Source organism: Oncorhynchus nerka, linkage group LG9a (genome assembly GCF_034236695.1).
Source record: "Oncorhynchus nerka isolate Pitt River linkage group LG9a, Oner_Uvic_2.0, whole genome shotgun sequence".
NCBI lineage: Eukaryota > Metazoa > Chordata > Actinopteri > Salmoniformes > Salmonidae > Oncorhynchus > Oncorhynchus nerka.
This window is the reverse complement of record NC_088404.1, coordinates 62,295,688-62,317,603: the sequence shown is the minus strand read 5'-3', so window position 1 is coordinate 62,317,603 and position 21,916 is coordinate 62,295,688. Positions and strand designations below refer to the sequence as shown.

The 21,916-nt window shown below is 40.7% G+C and overlaps 1 protein-coding gene across 3 annotated transcripts in view; it reads right to left on the bottom strand.

Moving 5' to 3' along the window:
* Positions 1 to 20,273, bottom strand: part of si:dkeyp-19e1.3 (USP6 N-terminal-like protein) — a 90,120-nt gene extending 69,847 nt beyond the window's left edge. For all 3 annotated transcript variants that reach the window (XR_010464763.1, XM_029668820.2, XM_029668821.2), the window contains exon 1: positions 20,080 to 20,273. The gene's annotated coding sequence lies outside the window, so the exon portion shown is untranslated. The remainder of the gene's footprint in view (positions 1 to 20,079) is intronic.
* Between the last annotated feature and the right edge of the window lie 1,643 nt (positions 20,274 to 21,916).

Genomic DNA, 21,916 nt, shown 5'->3' with positions numbered 1-21,916 from the left:
CCAATCTTTTGACTAGTACTGTATGTGCACAAACTGACGGAAGAGCACGCATTCTGCAGCCACAACCCTTCTTGGAATGTGTCATCCCCGCGTCCTCCGCAATGGATTAGCCTCTGCCTCCGCAATGGATTAGTTGACTGAGATGGGTGCAAATAAGACAGTCTCGTGTGCCATAAAACAATATACAGTGGCAAGAAACAATGTGTCAACCTATTGGAATTACCTAAATTTCTCGATAAATTGATTAGAACATTTGATAGGATCTTCGTTTAAGTCACAACGATAGACAAACACAGTGTGCTTATTGGAGTGCGCCAACATGGAGCCCAATCAATGAGACGAGATTAGAGATGTTGGTTAGAGCTGCCCTGCTCTATAAAAAACTCACAAAATGTGAGTTTGCTATTCACAAGAAGCATTGCCTGATGTGAGCATTGAACAAAAGAGATCTCAGAAGACCGACAGTGGTTCCTCCTTTAAAAGTTGTGAGCTTACGTCGCGGAACTTAGAGGTACCCAGCGTCACGGCTTCATTGCTCCAGACCACCGCAGGGGGAGTTAGAGCACTCATTATGCATTTGGGTCCCAAGGTATTTATATGACCAATCAATCATAGTGAGTGGTTCCAAATACAAATTTGACATTATGCCACCTGTCACTTGTGTCTTTTTTTTCAGCAAAGATGTCTGACAAAAACGTTACGGTGGAAGCAAATGTAAGTAATTATAACGGCATAACGAGTCAAGCAAAAAATGCACAATTGAGAGGAATATGTTAGTTAATGTAGAGACAAACGATTGTTTTGAGCAAGATTTTTTTCAGCCATATGCAATACCAGGTGTATTAAACTCCATTCTTTGAATGATGCCGTGTCTGCATGTATGCATTATAATTATACACTTCAACAGTTTTTACACCACTCCTCCTCCTGGGACATCAAATCATTACACATTGTAACTATGCAATAGACTAGAAACATGATTTAAGTAAAGGCTGATTTGTATTTCATATATATAGGATTTTTTTTTAACTACACTTCCTATGCATCTAACTCCTTTCATCTGCATTAACTTCTTTGGGACTGGGGGGCAGTATTGAGTAGCTTGGATGAATAAGGTGCCCAGAATAAACTGACTGCTACTCAGGCCCAGAAGCTAGAATATGCATATAATTAGTAGATTTGGATAGAAAACACTCTTGACTGTTTGAATGATGTCTGTGAGTATAACAGAACTCATAGGTCTGACAAAAACCTGAGAAAAAAATCCAACACGGAAGTGGGAAATCTGAGGTTTGTAGGTTTTCAAGTCTTTGCCTATCCAATATACAGTGTAAATGGGGTCAGATTGCACTTCCTAAGGCTTCCACTAGATGTCAACAGTCTTTAGAACCTTGTTTCAGGCTTCACTATGAAAGGGGAGCGAATAAGAGCTGTTTGAACCAGGTGTCTGGCAGAATGCCATGAGCTAAAACACGCGAGTGGCCGTGAGAGCGAGCTGCGTTTCCTTTAATTTCTAAAGACAAAGGAATTGTCCGGTTGGAATATTATTGAAGATTTATGATAAAAACATCATAAAGATAGATTCTATACATCATTTGACATGTTTCTACTAACTGTTATGCAACTTTCTGGACTTAATGCTCACGCATTGTGCATTTGGATTACTGGACTAAACGCGCAAACAAAAAGGAGGTATTTGGACATGAATGTTGGACTTTATCAAACAAAACAAACATTTATTGAGGAACTGGGATTTCTGGGAGTGCATTCCGATGAAAATCATCAAAGGTAAGTGAATATTTATAACGCTATTTCTGAGTTTTGTGACATCTCTACTCAGTTGGAAAACAGCTGTATGTTTTTCTGTGGCTAGGCGCTGACCTAACATAATTGCATGGTGTGCTTTTACCGTAAAAGAAAATTGAAATCTGACACAGCGGTTGCATTAAGGAGAAGTTTATCTATAATCGTATGTATAACACTTGTATCTTAGATCAATGTTTATGATGAGTATTTCTGTAATTTGATGTGGCTCTCTGCACTTTCACCTGATGTTTGTTTGAGACAATGCATTTCTGAACATAACGCACCAATTTCAAATGAGGTTTTTGGACATAAAGATTAACTTTATCAAACAAAACACACATTTATTGTCTAACATGGAGTCCTGGGAGTGCCATCTGGTGAAGATCAAAGGTTAGAGATGAATTGTAACGCTATTTCTGTCTTTTAGACACCTCTCCTTCTTTGGAAAATGGCTGTATGGTTTTCTGTGACTAGGCGCTGACCTAACATAATCGTAAGGTGTGCTTTCGCCGTAAAGCCTTTCAGAAATCAGAAACTGTGGCTGGATTAACAAGAAGTTCATCTTTAAAATGGTGTGTAATACTTGTATGTTTGAGGAATTTTAATTATGAGATTTCTGTTTGAATTTGGCGCCCTGCAATTTCACTGGCTGTTCGCTAGTGTCCCACATATCCCAGAGAGGTTAATCTGAGGAGGTTCTCCCGACTATGTGGATGATTGAAAACAGGGCAGCAAAGTTTGTTTGTCACCAGAGCGGTTTAGAGCATATTACCATTTGCCTGTGAATTACAAGACCTTCATATAAACTTCCTATGCTGAACCGAAGGTGCTGCCATGTCCTGCCAGCACGCCCACAAAAAGAGAATGACGCGTGGAAGAGTAACGAGATGGGAGTAACAATCCAGGCTATTTGCTCTGAGACCGGCATAATAATGTAATGAAACAAGAAGGGAGCAGGTTTCGAACCCTCAACATTCTAGCCAGAAGTCCAGCACGCAATTGACTGTGCACAAATGTATTAATTGGGGACGGAGCCGATTGTGGATAAAAACACTATCAATTCTAAACTTTAACAAGTGGGAAGGGCAAAAAGTATTTATTTTTCACAAGCGGATCAGGCTGTGAATTCTGCTAATAATGTTTCAATGATGGGCTATTAGCTGAACAATAGACTATTCAACCTTTACTAAAGAATTCTGTAATAGCCAAGCTAGGTGTGAACCGCCCCAACTGGCAACAAATCATTTCTATCTACCCACACACGTACAGTTGAAGTCGGAAGTTCACATACACTTAGCTTGGAGTCATTAAAACATGTTTTTCAACCACTCCACAATTTCTTGTAAACAAACTAAAGTCTTGGCAAGTCGGTTAAGACATTATTTTGTGCATGACAAGTAATTTTTCCAACAATTGTTTACAGACAGATTATTTCCCAATTCCAGTGGGTCAGAACAGAAGTTTACATACACTAAGTTGACTGTGCCTTTAAAAATGCGGTCATGGCTTTAGAAGCTTCTGATAGGGTAATTGACATCATTTGAGTCAATCGGATGTGTACCTGTGGATGTATTTCAAGGCCTACATTCAAACTCAGTGCCTCTTGACATCATGGGAAAATCAAAAGAAATCAGCCAAGATCTCTGAAAAAGAATTGTAGACCTCCACAAGTCTGGTTCATCCTTGGGAGCAATTTCCAAACGCTTGAAGGTACCACGTTCATCTGTACAAACAATAGCACACAAGTATAAACACCATGGGACCACGTAGCCATCATACCGCTCAGGAAGGAGACGCATTCTGTCTCCTAGAAATGAATGTACTGTGGTGCGAAAAGTGCAAATCAATGCCAGAACAGCAAAGGACCTTGTGAAGATGCTGGAGGACACAGGTGCAAAAGTCCTAAATCGACATAACCTGAAAGGCCGCTCAGCAAGGAAGAAGCCACGGCTCCAAAACTGCCATAAAAAAGCCAGACTACGGTTTGCAACTGCACATGGGGACAAAGATTGTACTTTTCATACAAAATCGTACAAAAATAGAACTGTTTGGCCCTAACAACTATCGTTATGTTTGGAGGAAAAAGGGGGACGATTGCAAGCCAAAGAACACCATCCCAGCTGTGAAGCACGGGGGTGGCAGTATCATGTTGTGGGGGTTCTTTGCTGCAGGAGGGACTGGTGCATTTCACAAAATAGATGGCATCACGGGGCAGTAAAACTATGTGGATATATTGAAGCAACATCTCAAGACATCAGTCAGGAAGTTAAAGCTTGGTGGCAAATGGGTCTTCCAAATGGACAATGACCAAGCATACTTCCAAAGTTGGGGAAAAATGGCTTAAGGACAACAAAGTCAAGGTATTGGAGTGGCAATCACAACACCCTGACTTCAATCCAATAGAACATTTGTGGGCAGAACTGAAAAAGCGTATGCTAGCAAGGAGGCCTACAAACCTGACTCAGTTACACCAGCTCTGTCAGGAGGAATGGGCCAAAATTCACCTAACTTATTGTGGGAAGCTTGTAGAAGGCTACCCGAAACGTTTGACCCAAGTTAAACCATTTAAAAGGCAATGCCACCAAATACTAATTGAGTGTATGTAAACTTCTGGGAAAAGCTGAAATAAAATAATTCTCTAGTATTTTTCTGACATTTAACATTCTTAAAATAAAGTGGTGATCCTAACTGACCTAAGATAGGGAATTTTTACTAGGATAAAATGTCAGGAATTGTGAAAAACTGAGTTTAAATGTATTTGGCTTAGGTGTATGTAAACCTCCGACTTCAACTGTATATGTGTTCATTCAGTATTGTTGTAATTGTCATATATATATATGACAATTACAACAATACTGAATGAACACTTATTTTATCTTAATATAATACATAAATAAAATCTATTTAGTCTCAAATAAATAATTTAACATGTTCAATTTGGTTTCAATAACGCAAAAATACAGTGTTGGAGAAGAAAGTAAAAGTGCAATATGTGGCATGTAATAAAAACTAACGTTTAAATTCCTTGCTCAGAACATATGAAAGCTGGTGGTTCAAAATTCCCAGTTCTTCAATATTCCCAGTTAAGAAGTTTTAGATTGTAGCTATTATAGGAATTATGACGTGTAGACTATTTCTCTCTATACCATTTGTATTTCATATACCTTTGACTATTGGATGTTCTTATAGGCACTCTAGTATTGCCAGCCTAATCTCAGGAGTTGATAGGCTTGGAGTCAGCGCTGTGCTTCTAGCATTGCTAAGAGCTGCTGGCAAAGGCAGTAAAGTTTGAATGAATGCTTACGAGACTGCTGATGCCTACCTCCGCTCAGTCAGACTGCTCAACCAAATATCAAATCATAGACTTATTTATAATATAATGAACAGAGAAATACGAGCCTTAGGTCATTAATATGGTCAAATCCGGGAACTATAATTTCGAAAACAAAATGTTTATTCTTTCTGTGTAATACGGAGCCGTTGCGTATTGAACGGGTGGCAACCCTAAGTCTAAATATTGCTGTTTACATTGCACAACCTTCAATGTTATGTCATAATTATGTAAAATTTCGGCAAATTAGTTTGCAACGAGCCAGGCGGCCCAAACTGTTGCATATACCCTGATTATGTGAAGACTGATTGTTGTTGTTTTATAAGATAAGTTTAATGCTAGCTGGCAACTTACCTTGGCTCCTTGCTGGACTCACGTAACAGGTGGTCAGCCTGCCATGCAGTTTCCTCATGGAATGCAATGTAAATCGGCATCCAAAAATGCAGATTACCGATTGTTATGAAAACTTGAAAATCGGCCCTAATTAATCGACCACGCCGATCAATCAGTCAACCTCTAGTTTTAATGGGCTTTCTCCATTCTGACTTTTAAACCATTCAGCCTAAGTTTCATAAAAAATAATGGGTCAAAACTGGGCGATTTCTGGGGGTCTGTACTCCCAAAGTTGTTTTCAAAGACTTGTTGTGCTTGCAAGTTAACTAGCAGTTCTCCTCTCAGCTGTTAGCAGTTTTATACTGGTGATAAAAATGACTGCCATGATTTTTTCCGAATCTTTACATAATTATAATGTAGCAAATCAAACATTAAAATACCGTTATAGAAGGTAAAGTAAAAATCACACATACCCGACTCAGTCTCTCATATTGCTAATGGAGTGATGAGGGGCGAGAAGACAGACTCTCTCTACTTCTATCTCTCTTGGTGCTGAATGATGAGTTAATACCTCACTGGCATTGGCCAACAACTTGCCTTACCTAATCAATCTGGCAAAGACCAGTACAAGTCCCAGACCAAACTAGCACAGTGACTTTCAGCCCTCTTCCGTCTCACAGCTTTAAACCAAGAACACAAAAGTAGGCTACATCACCTTAGAGTGATAGTTTACCTAAATTACAAAATGACAGATCTACTAGTTTACTTACCCTGCTGTCTCACCTTGTCCATAAACTGCTTACACTAAGGAAACCAATACGTAATTTGGCTGGACTATCCCTTTAAGACATTGCTATAGCTAAGAGCTGTGCTTTGGTGTGTCAGAAGAGAGGAGCTTACAGGGATGTTCTACATATGGCCTGATCATCGGCAGCTTTGTTATTGCAAGGCTACATTCCACAGTTACTTGTGTAGAGAACAACCTACAAACTGTAGCCTGGGTTAAGTTACATCTTTTAAAGAAGGTTTTAGCATTTTGAGTAGCTTGTAGTTAACGCCACCAGTATCATGCTGGTTAGTACATGATTACAATCATCACAGACACTGCCAAACAACATGAACTAGGCCCGGGCCTAGCATGGACTCAAATCCTGACTCAGGTGGGGAGAGGTGCATTCTTCTTACCAAACCAAACCACATTTTATTTTTTTATTTTACTAGGCAAGTCAGTTAAGAACAAATTCTTATTTTCAATGACGGCCTAGGAACAGTGGGTTAACTGCCTGTTCAGGGGCAGAACGGGGATTCGAACTTGCAACCTTTCGGTTACTAGTCCAACACTCTAACCACTAGGCTACCCTGCCGCCCCACATGACCTTTGTATTACTAAAGTAAGCATATAGGAAGACCTGTTTCTTTGTTAACCGCTTAAGACTAATTTTCCCATCTGTGTGAACAGAAATCAAAGCCATTGCTTATTCCTAACTTTTAGGATGGAAAATGGTTTAAAAACAGATCAAAGCCTTCAATTCCAAAAATATAGACTCATCGCATAATTTGAAACGCTCCTATCAACTTCACGTTAGTGCTCATGGGTCATCTTTACATGACAATAATCACATCGTATCGGCACTTAAGTATCGTGATAATATCGTATCGCGAGGTCCCTGGCAATTCCCAGCCCTAGCCAGGACAATGGCTAAAATCACTGTAGGTGGGTCAAGGCACAAAGAAGGTTGATATATTGTTAATATAGCAGTGAATACTGGCTATCAAACATAAGAAAACCACAGAATTCAGTTAGGCCTAACCATAAAATGTAAGTGAATAGTCCCTGGCTGCCCTTTGAAAATAGTGAAATACAATGACATTCCAAATGCAAAAGACATGACTAGTCTACCAGATACGCATTGATTCTGCAGGTGTGCCACAAAATGGACAATAGTCAATTGTTTATGCTTGACCATGTTGCTTCCTCTCAAGAGTCACTGTTCAATGGAACTGCACTAGCTAGGGGTGTGTGTGTGTGAGATAGATATATGTGCGCCCATTGAGACATATTGAGGACTGATATCATCTAAAGTACAAGGGGCAATAATGCTGAAGTACTAAAGCTGAGCATGATTACTTGCTATTACTGTACTAGTACTTGGCTTACATCCTTGTTTCCAGTGCCTTGTCAAGACAAAGTCTCAGTGAGATTTAACATGGAACTTGACTGAGAAGAACACATTCCCTTTGACAGCAAAAGACCGTTAGGGACTACCGGCATGTCAACCTCTGTGAACTGGTTTCCTTGTGTAAGCTGCTCACCCCGTACAACACTGACTGGGTTCATTTGGATCGTTAGGGCTTTTCTATTTCTCTGGGTTCAGATCAAGTAGATGTCACTGTAAGTACTGAGTTACTACAGGGGACTTGCGCCTTCTGTCAATTTCTCTCTCTTGTCAGTCCCTGTCGCTGTCTCCTTCAAGGTCTCTTTTTTCCCACTCTCTCCCTTTCCAGCTCACTCCTATAATCTGTTCCTCCCCCTTTCTCTCCCCTCATTCACTGGCGCTTTCCAGATCACAGCAGAGGCCCCCAGAATAGACCCTCTGTCCCTAAGGACTCATCTAAACAGCCAGTAGGCAGGTTTCCATTGACCAACGTTTATTCAACAAAAGCAATATCGCAAAAGAAGCACTGCAACATACAGTTGAAGTCGGAAGTTTACATACACTTAGGTTGGAGTCATTAAAACGTTTTTCAAACACTGCACAAATGTATTGTTAGGATATCTATTTTGTGCATGACAAGTACTTCTTCCAACAATTGTTTACAGACAGATTATTTCATTATTCACATAGGCAACAATGTCGCCTATGGGCACAAGCCCACAGACACGGAACAGTCAGGACTGGAAAAAAAAGAGCTCTTCACTAACGAGTTGCGGTTTTGTCTCACTAGGGGTGATGGTCAGATTTGCGTTTATCGTCGAAGGAATGAGCGTTACACTGAGTTTACGTTATTGACCCTAATAATAGGCATGTCAATCTCTCCTGTGTCAAAAGTGGAAGAAAGATTAACTTCATCACACTTGTATTTGTGAGAGGTATTTACATGTTGAATGCACTGAGCTGTCTGAACTACTGGCACAGCTTGGACACTAGAGGACGACCAATTATGATTTTTTCAACGCCGATACTGATAGTTGGAGGTCCAAAAAAAGCCGATACCGATTAGTCTGAATTTTTTTTATGTATTTATTGGTAATAATGACAATTACAACAATACTGAATGAACACTTATTTTAACTTAATATAATACATCAATAAAATCAATTTAGCCTCAAATAAATAATGAAACATTTTCAATTTGGTTTAAATAATGCAAAAATAAAAAGTGTTGTAGAAGAAAGTAAAAGTGCAATATGTGCCATGTAAAAAAGCTAACGTTTAATTTCCTTGCTCAGAACATATGAAAGCTTGTGGTTCCTTTTAACACGAGTGTTCAATATTCCCAGGTAAGAAGTTTTGGGTTGTAGTTATAGGAATTATAGAACTATTTCTCTCTATACCATTGGTATTTCATATATCTTAGACTATTGGATGCTCTTATAGGCACTATAGTATTGCAAGTGTAACAGTATAGCTTCCATCCCTCTCCTCGCCCCTACCTTGGCTCGAACCAGGAACACATCAACAGCTACCCTCGAAGCATCGTTGCCCATCGCTCCACAAAAGCCGCAGGCCTTGCAGAGCAAGGGGAATAACTACTTCAAGGTCTCAGAGCGAGTGACATCACCGACTGAAACGCGCACCCCGCTAACTAGCTAGCCACTTCACATCGGTTACACCAGCCTAATCTCGGGAGTTGATAGGCTTGAAGTCAAACAGCTCAATGCTTGAAGCACAGCGAAGAGCTACTGGCAAACGCACGAAAGTGCTGTTTGAATGAATGCTTACGAGCCTGCTGCTGCCTACCACCGCTCAGTCAGACTGCTCTATCAAATATCAAATCATAGACTTAATTGTAACATAATAACACACAGAAATACAAGCCTTAGGTCATTAATACGGTCAAATCTGGAATTTCGAAAACAAAACGTTTATTCTTTCAGTGAAATACGAAACCGTTCTGTATTTTATCTAACGGGTGGCATCCCTAAGTCTAAATATTGCTGTTACATTGCACAACCTTCAAAATTATGTCATAATTATGTACAATTCTGGCAAATTAATTACAGTCTTTGTTAGGAATAAATTGACAATTTCCCTAGTTAAAATAAATTCATGTTAGCAGGCAGTATTAACTAAACATGCAGGTTTAAAAATATATACTTGTGTATTGATTTTAAAGAAAGGCAGTGATGTTTATGGTTAGGGACACATTGGTGCAACGACAGTGCTTTTTTCGCAAGTGCGCTTGTTAAATCATCACCCATTTGGCGAAGTAGGCTGTGATTCGATGACAAATTAACAGGCACCGCATCGATTATATGCAAGCAGGACAAGCTATATAAACTAGTAATATAATCAACCATGTGTAGTTAACTAGTGATTATGTTAAGATTGATTGTTTTTTTACAAGATAAGTTTAATGCTAGCTAGCAACTTACCTTGGCTTTTTGCTGCACTCGTGTAACAGGTAGTCAGCCTGCCACGCAGGCTCCTCGTGGAGTGCAATGTAATCGGCCACAATCAGTGTCCAAAAATGCTGATTTTCGATTGTTATGAAAACTTGAAATCGGCCCTAATTAATCAGCCATTCCGATTAATCGGTCGACCTCTATTGGACACCCATGCATACACCACAAGACACGCCACCAGAGGCCTCTTCACAGTCCAGAACAGACTATGGGAGGTGCACAGTACTACAGAGCCATGACTACATGGAACTCTATTCCACATCAAGTAACTCATGCAAGCAGTAAAATTAGATAAAAAATGTTTAAAGATAAAAATACACCTTATGGAACAGTGGGGTCTGTGAAGCAACAAACATAGGCACAGAAATGCATACACACACATGGATGTTGTGTTGTAGATATGTGGAAGTGTTGTGAAGTCTGTTGTGGTTGTAATGTTTATTTTTATTTTTAAATGGTATAACTGCCTTAATTTTGCTCTTCCCCAGGAAGAGTAACTGATGCCTTGTCATGTTGCAGCGCGAGGTGGGATAGGCTATATTGGATTCGTAGTTTAGACTGAATTTACTAGCTATGAAACAAACGGCAGAAATGCTTTTGAAAATAGCTACTGCAGCATTTATTTTACTATAAATGTGTTCATACTCAACATTAATTCACAAATGCGAGTGAAATGCTCGCACTGTGGAGCCCTGACCATCCACCAACGTGGCTAGTGAAACTGGGGCGGCAGGGTAGCCTAGTGGTTAAGAGCGTTGGACTAGTAACCGGAAGGTTGCAAGTTCAAACCCCCGAGCTAAACATTACAAATCTGTCGTTCTGCCCCTGAACAGGCAGTTAACCCACTGTTCCTGGGCCATCATCGAAAATAAGAATTTGTTCTTAACTGACTTGCCTGGTTAAAAAAAAAAAAAACATCTTACCATGTCACTTACCCAATGCCCCAAAAAATGCCGCTTTTGGCAGGTGTTAATTTTAGGCCCTACTCACATCTGTGGTGAATAATAACACTGTGGTAGTAATTGACAAACAGAGATCCTCTGACTGGTGTCCATTATTTATTTATTTTCTCTCACACACACACACACACAAACTGCCCCAGACAGGAGACAGCTCATATTAGCCCAGTCTGAAGGCCCTCCCTTTTCCATAAATATGAATAAGGGTTCTCCAGTGAGATGCCTCTAGTGTAGTAGAAGCGCCACAGGCAAGACATGACATACAGGCCGGTTAGTGGCCTACTTCTCGATACGGAAGCATCTACGGTGAGTGTGTGATGTGTGTACATGTGTTAACCTCTTACCTCTACCTGGGACGCTTGCGTCCCAACTAGAGCTCTGGAAATGCAAATGCGCTACGCTAAATGCTAATAGTATTAGTTAAAACTCAAAAGTTCATTAAAATACACATGCAGGGTATCAAATTAAAGCTACACTCGTTGTGAATCCAGGCAACAAGTCAGATTTTTAAAATGCTTTTCGGCGACAGCATGAGAAGCTATTATCTGATAGCATGCACCAATACACTACAACACAAAAGCACAGCAGGGGACGTAAACAAAATAATTAGCATTTCGGCGTTACACAAACCGCACAATAAAATAGAAAACAGTCATTACCTTTCACCATCTTCTTTGTTGGCACTCCTAGATGTCCCATAAACACTATTGGGTCTTTATTTCGATTAAATCGGGCCATATAAAGCCAAGATATCGTTATATGTAGACTGTGTGATAAACGAAAAAAACTGCGATTTCACAACGTAACGTCATTTTTTAAAATTCAAAAAGTAGACGATAAACTTTCACAAAACACTTCGAAATACGTTTGTAATGCTACTTTAGGTATTAGTAAACGTTAATAAGCGATAAATTCATCCGTAGGCGATGTACATATCATTAGCTGTCGTCTTGGAAAAAATTTCAGGAGAGAGCTCTTCCGGAATGATCTGGGCGGAGACCGGAGGTACGTCGTGCCCCTCTTTCGGTTCAACCAAGAATCAAAGAGGATTAAATTCACAAGATACTCGACTGCATGGGGATGCTGTGGGAGTTGAATACTCGGTCTTATCTAATTCGGCTCACTGTTAACAATTGCTGGAAGTGGCGCAAGGATATTTATTTCCATTTTCTGTGATCAGGTTTCCCTGCGCTTTCCGATGTAACGCACGTTATGTAATAGCCACAGTCGTGATTTAACCAGTTTTAAAAACGTCCGAGGGTTTCCTATACACACATTCTAACCATATGAACGTACTATATTCCTGGCATGAGTAGCAGGGCGCTGAAATGTTGCGCGATTTTTAACAAAATGTTCAAAAAAGTAGAGGGTAGGAGCAACTAGTTAAGAGGCTGGTATGAGCAGGATGCTGGCTTACACCCATACAATCCCACTTATTTAATTAACAAGGCAGATGCACTTGCTCAATTACACCCATCACAACAAAACAAATGTATATAAAAAAAAAGGCAAGTAACCCAATAATTTTAAGTTTATGATAGAATGTAGGATGACAAAATGGTTTCTTTTTTGGTACGTCTAGGGCTGCTATTCGACTTGATTCAGCCCTCCCCACCACCTTTGTCAAATGCTAAAGGAAGTAAGCCCATTCACCAACCACTCAAAAAAACACATCCGTTTCCTGTGCTGGTCTTCAGCTCAGGTTCAACAGAATGAAAACAGGCAGAGTATGGCTAATAATAGCAGAGATACTCTTGACTCACAGTCACACACAATGACAAGAACCAAGGCCATTTATAGACAACCGAAGATCACTCACAAAGTTTGGCTTTCAGTTTATTTTTACCAATATCTTTGTTATGAGCACTAGTCTTGCTAGCTGTAGCCTACAGTACAGTCCATTGATGGATTGGAATCGTTGACGTTGGTAGGGTAAAGAGCTCATTTCAAACCAGTGTGTTGTAAACAACGTTTGCCGATTCCACTATTGTTGCTCAGGCTGTTTGCCTTCAAAATAAAAGTCACTCATTGAAACTGATGAACGGATAAAAATAGCGGAATCATGCCACAATTGGACCAGATAATGATAAACAAAGTTGAAATGTTATATAATTTCAACCAAAATTTGACCTCACCCCAAAAATATTTTGAAATCAGATTTGCATTGGGGGCATAGCCTACTTATTTATATGCACTGTAAAGCCTAACCTATGGATTGTGCACCCATGAAATGGGCTATCAGCCTACTCAGTGACATCCACAAAACACAACTATGTAGAGTTTAATATATTAGAGTCTTCGCTCTTATTGCAGGACTTTGATGGTGGAACTCACCTCCCTACTTTTGAGTTTTCTATATCAGAAACACTGCCTAAGCCTGATGGGTTAAACCGGTGTATTATTTCTATGTGTAAAGCCTGCCTTACAAAGTTATTGGCGCCGAAACCGCCACAGTATGTACAATGCGGTAACAATCAGGGCAGTTGCCTTGGGCCGTTACTCTTTATTTTTACAAGTGATTTGCCAAGTCTTACAAAAAGTTAAAATGCCTACATATGCTGTAGGTCTGTCCCTTACAAAAAAATCTCTTGGTCGACCGAAAGTCTGTTCTTCTCTCTTCTTTCTCATATATTGACAGACACACACCACATGTTTTAATAAAATAAACTATATGCATTGAGCTTGTCTGATGCTTTAAGCTTACGGTTTAATAAAATAAGACATGCCTCAAGAGGGAGCAAGAGATCTAGATAACCAGAAGGGAAAACAACATAACCGGATGCAGCATCCTTTCTAATGTGGAATGCCAATTTATCTTAATTTCTACCGATCTGCGTGCCAGTTATGGTTTTCATAAACAAATTAATTTAGAATGTCTATCACCAACTAAGTATTATATTGCCATTGCCAACTATGTACAAATAGCCCACAAAGCCAACAAATAAAAACATTGCAGCCGGCAGATACAGAATATCCTGCATAAAAAATGTTTTTAAATGATATATATATATCATATGAATCACATTGGCTACACATGGCCTGTCTGTAACGAACTTGAAACATTGTATCAACTATTAACTTGGGTTTAGCCTGAAGTGTGTGTTAGCAAACTTGTAACATTGTATAAAATATTAAGGGTCCTCAGTTTCCCGTGCCAGTGAGCTCAGGACAGACGCTGCTGTAGGCTATACGAGTAAGGGATAAGAAGCGGTGTTGGACTTGGGCAAGAGCTCAGCACCTCAAATGTTCTACTGCTTGAGCTCCAGTTCTGCTTATAGAATATGAGCTCAAAAGTATTGTGGAACTCCTGCACCTAAATATAAAACAGTACCAGCACCCAAAATGATAAAAAAGTAAATCAGTTAGGCCTATTTTATGACGTTTCCACTTGATCAGAGCATGACATTTTTCCCTTTCACACAGAGGTTATCGAAAGTGAGAGAGCTGAAAAAACTTTTCAAATTCATTGAGGAACTATTACAATTCTCAATGGGTGTAAAAACAGACTTAGTTTGCTTGCTGACAATGAGAACGTGAAGACTGGAATAATAATATTGAATGCATTAAAATAAGTTACCATAACCTAAGTAACGAACATTGTAGATTAGAAATTATAGTAATTAACTGTAAATGTCCTACTTGTGATATGTAATGGGGTATTGATATACAGTGCCTTTGGAAAATATTCAGACCGCTTGACATTTTCCACATTGTTACATTAGCATTATTCTAAAATGGATTAACTAAAAAATTCTCAGCAATGTACACACAATACCCAATAATGACAAAGTGAAAAAACATTTTGACAACAATTGACAGAGCAGGTTGGAGCAAAAACCAAACCATGAGGTCGAAGGAATTGTCCGTAGTGCTCCGAGGCAGCATTAAAGATCCGGGAGGGAGGGAGGTGGTCAGGGAGGTGACCAAGAACCCGATGGTCATTCTGATAGAGCTCTAGAGTTCCTCTGTGGAGATGGGAAAACATTCCAGAAGGACACTCATCTACTGCAGCACTCCATCAATCGGGCCTTTATTCTAGAGTGACCAGACGGGAAAAGCCTGCTTGGAGTTTGCCAAAAGGCACCTAAAGACTCTCAGACCATGAGAAACAAACTCTGATCTGATGAAACCAAGATTGAACTCCTTGGCCAGAATGCCAAGTGTCATGTTTGGAGGAAACCTGGCACCATCCCTACAGTGAAGCATGGTGGTGGCAGCATCATGCTGTGGGGATGTTTTTCAGCAGCAGGGACTGGGAGATTTGTCAGGATCAAGGGAAGGATGAACAGAGCAAAGAGCCTTGATGAAAACCTGCTCCAGAGCGCTCAGAACCTCAGACTGGGGTGAAGGTTCACCTTCCAACAGGACAACGACCCTAAGCACAGCCAAGAAAATGCAGGAGTGGCTTCGGGACAAGTCTCTAATTGTCCTCGAGTTTCCCAGTCAGAGCCCGGACTTGAACCCGATCGAACATCTCTGGAGAGACCTGAAAATAGCTGTGCAATAAACACTACCCATCCAACCTGACAGAGCTTGAGAGGATCTGCAGAGAACAATGGGAGAAGCTTGCCAAGCTTGTAGAGTCATACCCCAAAAGACTTGATGCAGTAATCACTGCCAAAGGTGCTTCAACCAAGTACTGAGTAAAGGGTCTGAATACTTATATAAATGTGATATTTCAATTATTATTTTGTTAACCCTGTTTTTGCTATGTCATTGTGGGGTAGTGTGTGTCGATTGATGAGGGGAAAAACAAATCTAATCAATTTTAGAATAAGGCTGTAACGTAACAAAATGTGGAAAAGGGCAAGGGGTCTGAATACTTTCCCGGAGGCACTGAACACTAACAATCAAACAAAATATTCACACAATGAAGTCACGAAACAATGAATGTGCACCAATTGGCGTGAGAGAGCGCATTCTGGAGAGAGAAGTGCATGGTCAATCCGACGTCTGCATAGGCCATGCAGCATTTATGGTAACATGGGCTCAGTAGAAGTCAGGGCATTCATGCCTCTTGGCTTCACAGAGAAGTGCAGAGCTGTCAAGGAAGTGAGTTTGTATTGATACAGGATGTACCGCCCCCACCTACCGTCAACAAATCATGTCAATGTGGAGGTATACAGAGCCCCCCGCATTGTTACAACTGTTGGGAGGCGCATGGCGATACGGTATGGAGCTCGATTTAGTTTCTGCATGCCTCTAGAGGCTCCACAATCTCCATATGGCGCCTTCGACCACATTTTCTGATTAAGCATAAATGGTCTTTTAGTCTAGGCCTCCGCAATGGATTAGTTCACCGAGATGGGCGCAAATATATATGCTACTGCTCGACTAAAACAATATCGGTCGACCAACAGTCCAACGACCAAACAATCGATCAGTCGACTAACTGGGGTCAGCCCAAGCATGCTGATGATTGCACACTACACACTAGCATCTAGCCAATGAGCTCACTGAGACTCATAGAAAGGAATTAGTCATTGTCCGAATGGGTAAATAACAATAAACTGGTCTTAAATATATCTAAAACCAAAAGCACTGTAATTGGTTCAAAGCATTCTTTGACCTAGACCTCAACTGGAGTTGTGCATAAAGGGTATTACCATTGAACAAGTTGACCTCCTAGGAGTAACAGATTGTCTATATGGCTTGACTACAACTGACTAAGTTCTTGTGAAGATGGGGAGAGGCATGTCTTATACAAATATGTTCTGCATTTGACACAAAGACCAACTGTGCTAGTTGTTCAGGCTCTGATCTTGTTCCATCTTGATTACTGTCTGGTTAAATGTCAAGTGCAGCAAAGAAAGACCTAGCAAAGCTGCAGCTGGCTCAAAACAAAGCAGCACGCATTGCCCTTAACAGCACACACAAAACATCAACAAATGTACTACTTCTAGTCTTTTTAAGAGACATTTGCGAGTTGAAAATGCCTAACCACTTGTATATTTAATTTACATATGTCAGACAAACAGTTGAAGTTGAAAGTTTAGATATACTTAGGTTGGAGTCATTAATTCAAACTCATTTTTCAACCACTCCACAAACTTTTAGTTTTGGCATGTCGGTTAAGACATTATTTTGTGCGTGACAAGCAATTTTTCCAACAATTGTTTACAGACAGATTACTTCACTTATAATTCACTGTATCACAATTCCAGTGGGTCAGAAGTGTACAAACACTAAGTTGACTGTGCCTTTAAACAGCTTGGAAAATTCCAGAAAATGTCATGGCTTTAGAAGCTTCTGATAAGCTAATTAACATAATTTGAGTCAATTGGAGGTGTACCTGTGGATGTATTTCAAGGCCTACTTTCAAAGTGCCTCTTTGCTTGACATTATTGGAAAATCAAAAGAAATCAGCCAAGACCTCAGAAAAAAAATTGTAGACCTCCACAAGTCTGGTTCATCCTTGTGAGCAATTTCCAAATGCCTGAAGTTACCACGTTCATCTGTGCAAATAGTACGCAAGTATAAACACCATGGGACCACGCAGCCAACATACCGCTCAGGAAGGAGATGCATTCTGTCTCCTAGAGATGAACGTACTTTTGCAAAAAGTGCAAATCAATCCCAGAACAACAGCAAAGGACCTTGTGAAGATGCTGGAGGATACAGGTACAAACGTATCTATATCCAGTAAAACGAGTCCTATATCAACATAACCTGAAAGGCCGCTCAGCAATGAAAAAGCCACTGCTCCAAAACCGCCATAAAAAAGCCAGACTACTGCACATGGGGACAAAGAACGTACTTTTTGGAGAAATGTCCTTTGATCTGACTAAACCAAAATATTACTGTTTGGCCTTAACAACCATCGTTATATTTGGAGGAAAAAGGGGGAGGTTTGCAAGCCGAAGAACACCATCCCAACTGTGAAGCACGGGGGTGGCATCATCATGTTGTGGGGGTGCTTTGCTGCAGGAGGGACTGGTGCATTTCAGAAAATACATGGCATCATAAGGAAATAAAATGATGTGGATATTTTGAAGTGTAACAGTTTAAATTTAGTCCGTCCCCTCGCCGGGCTCAAACCAGGGACCCTCTGCACACATCAACAACTGACACCCACGAATCATCATTACCCATCGCTCCACAAAAGCCGCGGCCCTTGCAGAGCAAGGGGAACCATTACTTCAAGGTCTCAAAGCGAGTGACGTCACCGATTGAAACGCTATTAGCGTGCACCACCGCTAACTAGCTAGCCATTTCATATCGGTTACAGAAGCAACATCAAGACATCAGTCAAGAAGTTAAAACTTGGTCGTAAATGGGTCTTCCAAATGGACAATGACCCTAAACACACTTCCAAAGTTGTGGCAAAATGGCTTAGGGACAACAAAGTCCAGGTATTGGAGTGGCCATCACAAAGCCCTCACCTCAATCCTATAGAAAATGCGCAGGCAGGACTGAAAAAGTGTGTGCGAGCAAGGAGGCCTACAAACCAGACTCAGTTACATCAGCTCTGTCAGGAGGAATGGGCCAAAATTCACCCAACTTATTGTGGGAAGCTTGTGGAAGGCTGCCCGAAACATTTGACCCAAGTTAAACAATTTAAATGCAATGCTACCAAATACTAATTGAGTGTATGTAAACTTCTGACCCACTGGGAATGTGCTTAAAGAAATACAAGATGAAAAGATGATATAAATCACTTGCTCTATTATTATTCTGACATTTCACATTCTTAAAATAGAGTGGTGATCCTAACTGAACTAAAACAGGGGATTTTTATTCGGATTAAATGCCAGGAATTGTATTTGGCTATGGTGTATGTAAACATCCGACTTCAACTGTAATATACCCCACCAGACATGCCAAGATGGGTTTCTGCACTGTACCCAAAAAACTGATTTCATGCGTTGCTCAGTTACATATAGAGCCATGTCATCATGATGTTACTCAGGTAAAAAGCAAGTATAGCTTTATAAAACATATTGTATCACAAGCGCCTCCTCTTTCTAAAGTTAAAATGTTACTGTATAAGAATCTGTTCATATGAAGTGTAAATAGTATGTTGTCTCTTGGTGTCTTTCCAATAACTTATTGGCAATTTAAAATGATGCATTTTCTAAGATGTTGATGTCCTTGTCTATAACTGTTCTGTACTTTATCATGTACAGTATTTGTACTGTGGACCCAAGGAAAAGTAACTACATTAAACCAACTTCGCGGAGCCGAGGAGCCGAGAACGGGCATTGCGGAATCTAGCTACATTGGTTCGCCCAAGGTCAATACTAAAAAAAGGTTTACTTAACGCCCACCTTGTACCTATGTTTGTCCTTTGTAGTTGCATGCCTTTTGTTTGCTCAAAACCGTACTTTTTCAATAAACGTTAATCAAATACAACCACGACTGCATGCGCATTACTGTAGCACTAAAATGGCAACTCAGCGCAAATACGCATGTGGCAATGTAATCTCAAAAAGGAAACAGGAGGTGGTAGTACTTGATTCACGTTTATTGAAAAATTTATATTTTCAGCAAACAAAAAAAGGTTCGCAAATACAGAGGACAAACATGGGTACAAGGTGGGAGTTTCATAATTTCAATGTTTTTAAGTATCGTCCTTGACGGAGTTTATCCTAGTCGGAGCTAGATTCCACAAAGCCTGGTAAACGCTATCGGCTCCACGTAGTTGGTAAAGTTCATCAGAAACTTCCTTCACTCCATCCAGTCCGATAACTAGCAACGTGTTGTGTCATCAAGACAAGACAATCCAGAGAGCTTAGATGGAGGAGAAACCACAACTAGCATGTTCTGCTCCAAAAAGAAAACACTTCCTCCGTGACAAACAACGCGTTTGTTCTTTACATATCAACTCTAGCGCGACATAAATTAGATTGCTAGCTAGCCTCAGTACATTAGCTATGTCATTTTACTATCCACAATGCGAACACTCATAGCATCATTGTCACAAAGGCAGGACACAAAGCCTCCCGACTGGCGGTCGCTCGCGCTACACAGCAGCGAGCTAACGTTAGCTAGCTAACAAACACGATCAAACACAAATACCGTACTTTTTTAGGGTGAGTCTCCTGCGCTGTCCAGTCGGTAAGAGAATCCTCTCTTCTCATTCTTTACACGCTCATAAACTGTCGAGCCGAGGTAGCTGTCACCCAGACAACTGCGATAGTTTGCCGAGTGCCCAGACGACTGCTGCTGTTCTCCCTCCCTCTCGTTCGAAAGATGCATTGCCACGAGCTTGCAGCTGTCTGGGTGCCAGCAGTGACAGAATGGAGCACGCGCAGCAGCGGCAGGAGGCGCGCACACGACAAGGTGTTTTAGGAAAGATAAAATAGGTGAAAGGTGTTGTCATCCAGGTTACTTCCAACGGTATCATAATTACTGAGGGGGATAAAATAGTACATGGTTAATGGTATTCACAAAATGCGCACGATAGAGCAATGTGACGAGCGCGGGGTGGTATAGCTCCAAAATATGAATTCCAATATGTCTTAATTCAATTCAAATGAGAACGTCCTTAAATCCGTAGAAAGCGAAGGTAAGACATGTATGTGTATCCATATAGCCTATACATCAATCACAATCTTTGAAATCTGAATAGGTCTGAAAAGCTTGTGCAACAATTGCTGGTATTGTTACGTCCTCTACCGGGTGATTGGGTGCATGGTCACTTCTAAAACATTAAATCCTCTAATATTTTGTCAAGACCTGCATCCACCACTAGAGGAAGATGAGTGACAAGCCCAACCTTGTACAAACGAAAGAGAAAGAGGCTACTACTTTACAATACAAGCGCTTTGACACACACAGCTGGGAAAAATATTACCCTACCAAATAATCATACTATGTTAACCCAAGTAGCAGATACAACCAGAGTCTCCTCTTCTCTGTAACTGATGGTGGTGAAGGTAACTCTTTGTCCCCCAGACAGGAACCGTTACTCCCGACCATGTGACCTGTCTAGGACATTCTACTGTTTTCTCAGGGGACCTAAAATCATTCAGCTTTATTTCTGGGCTAGAAATAAAAGTGAAAGTGAGAATCAGTGTGTATAAAATACAACAATTTCTAGTTATGGGTGAGACTAGATAGAGACTAGATATAAACTGTTATATGTTATTATAGCAACGTGTCGCATCTTGCATTGTCAGCCAAATTAACTTGAACGAATGACGCCAATTCATAATCTGTGATTGCAGTCATAAACCTAAAAGCTTTAACAAGAGCAAGGTATTGTTTTTCATTTGAAAACAGCATAACATTTAGTAAATGCAGAATATTTCAGTCACAGTCATGGATGTTGAGTTAAGGTCGCTACATTACCCCCTTCCTTCGGTAGAACGTGTCCCCAAACTGGTCTATACCACGTCCTCACACTAAACGATATCATAACCGCCATCGATAAAAGACAGTACTGTGCAGCCGTCTTCATCGACCTCGCCAAGGCTTTCGACTCTGTCAATCACCATATTCTTATCGGCAGACTCAATAGCCTCGGTTTCTCGGATGACTGCCTTGCCTGGTTCACCAATTACTTTGCAGACAGAGTTCAGTGTGTCAAATCGGAGGGCATGCTGTCCGGTCCTCTGGCAGTCTCTATGGGGGTGCCACAGGGTTCAATTCTCGGGCCGACTCTTTTCTCTGTATATATCAATGATGTTGCTCTTGCTGCGGGCGATTCCCTGATCCACCTCTACGCAGACGACACCATTCTATATACTTTCGGCCCGTCATTGGACACTGTGCTATCTAACCTCCAAACGAGCTTCAATGCCATACAGCACTCCTTCCGTGGCCTCCAACTGCTCTTAAACGCGAGTAAACCAAATGCATGCTTTTCAACCGATCGCTGCCTGCACCCGCATGCCCGACTAGCATCACCACCCTGGA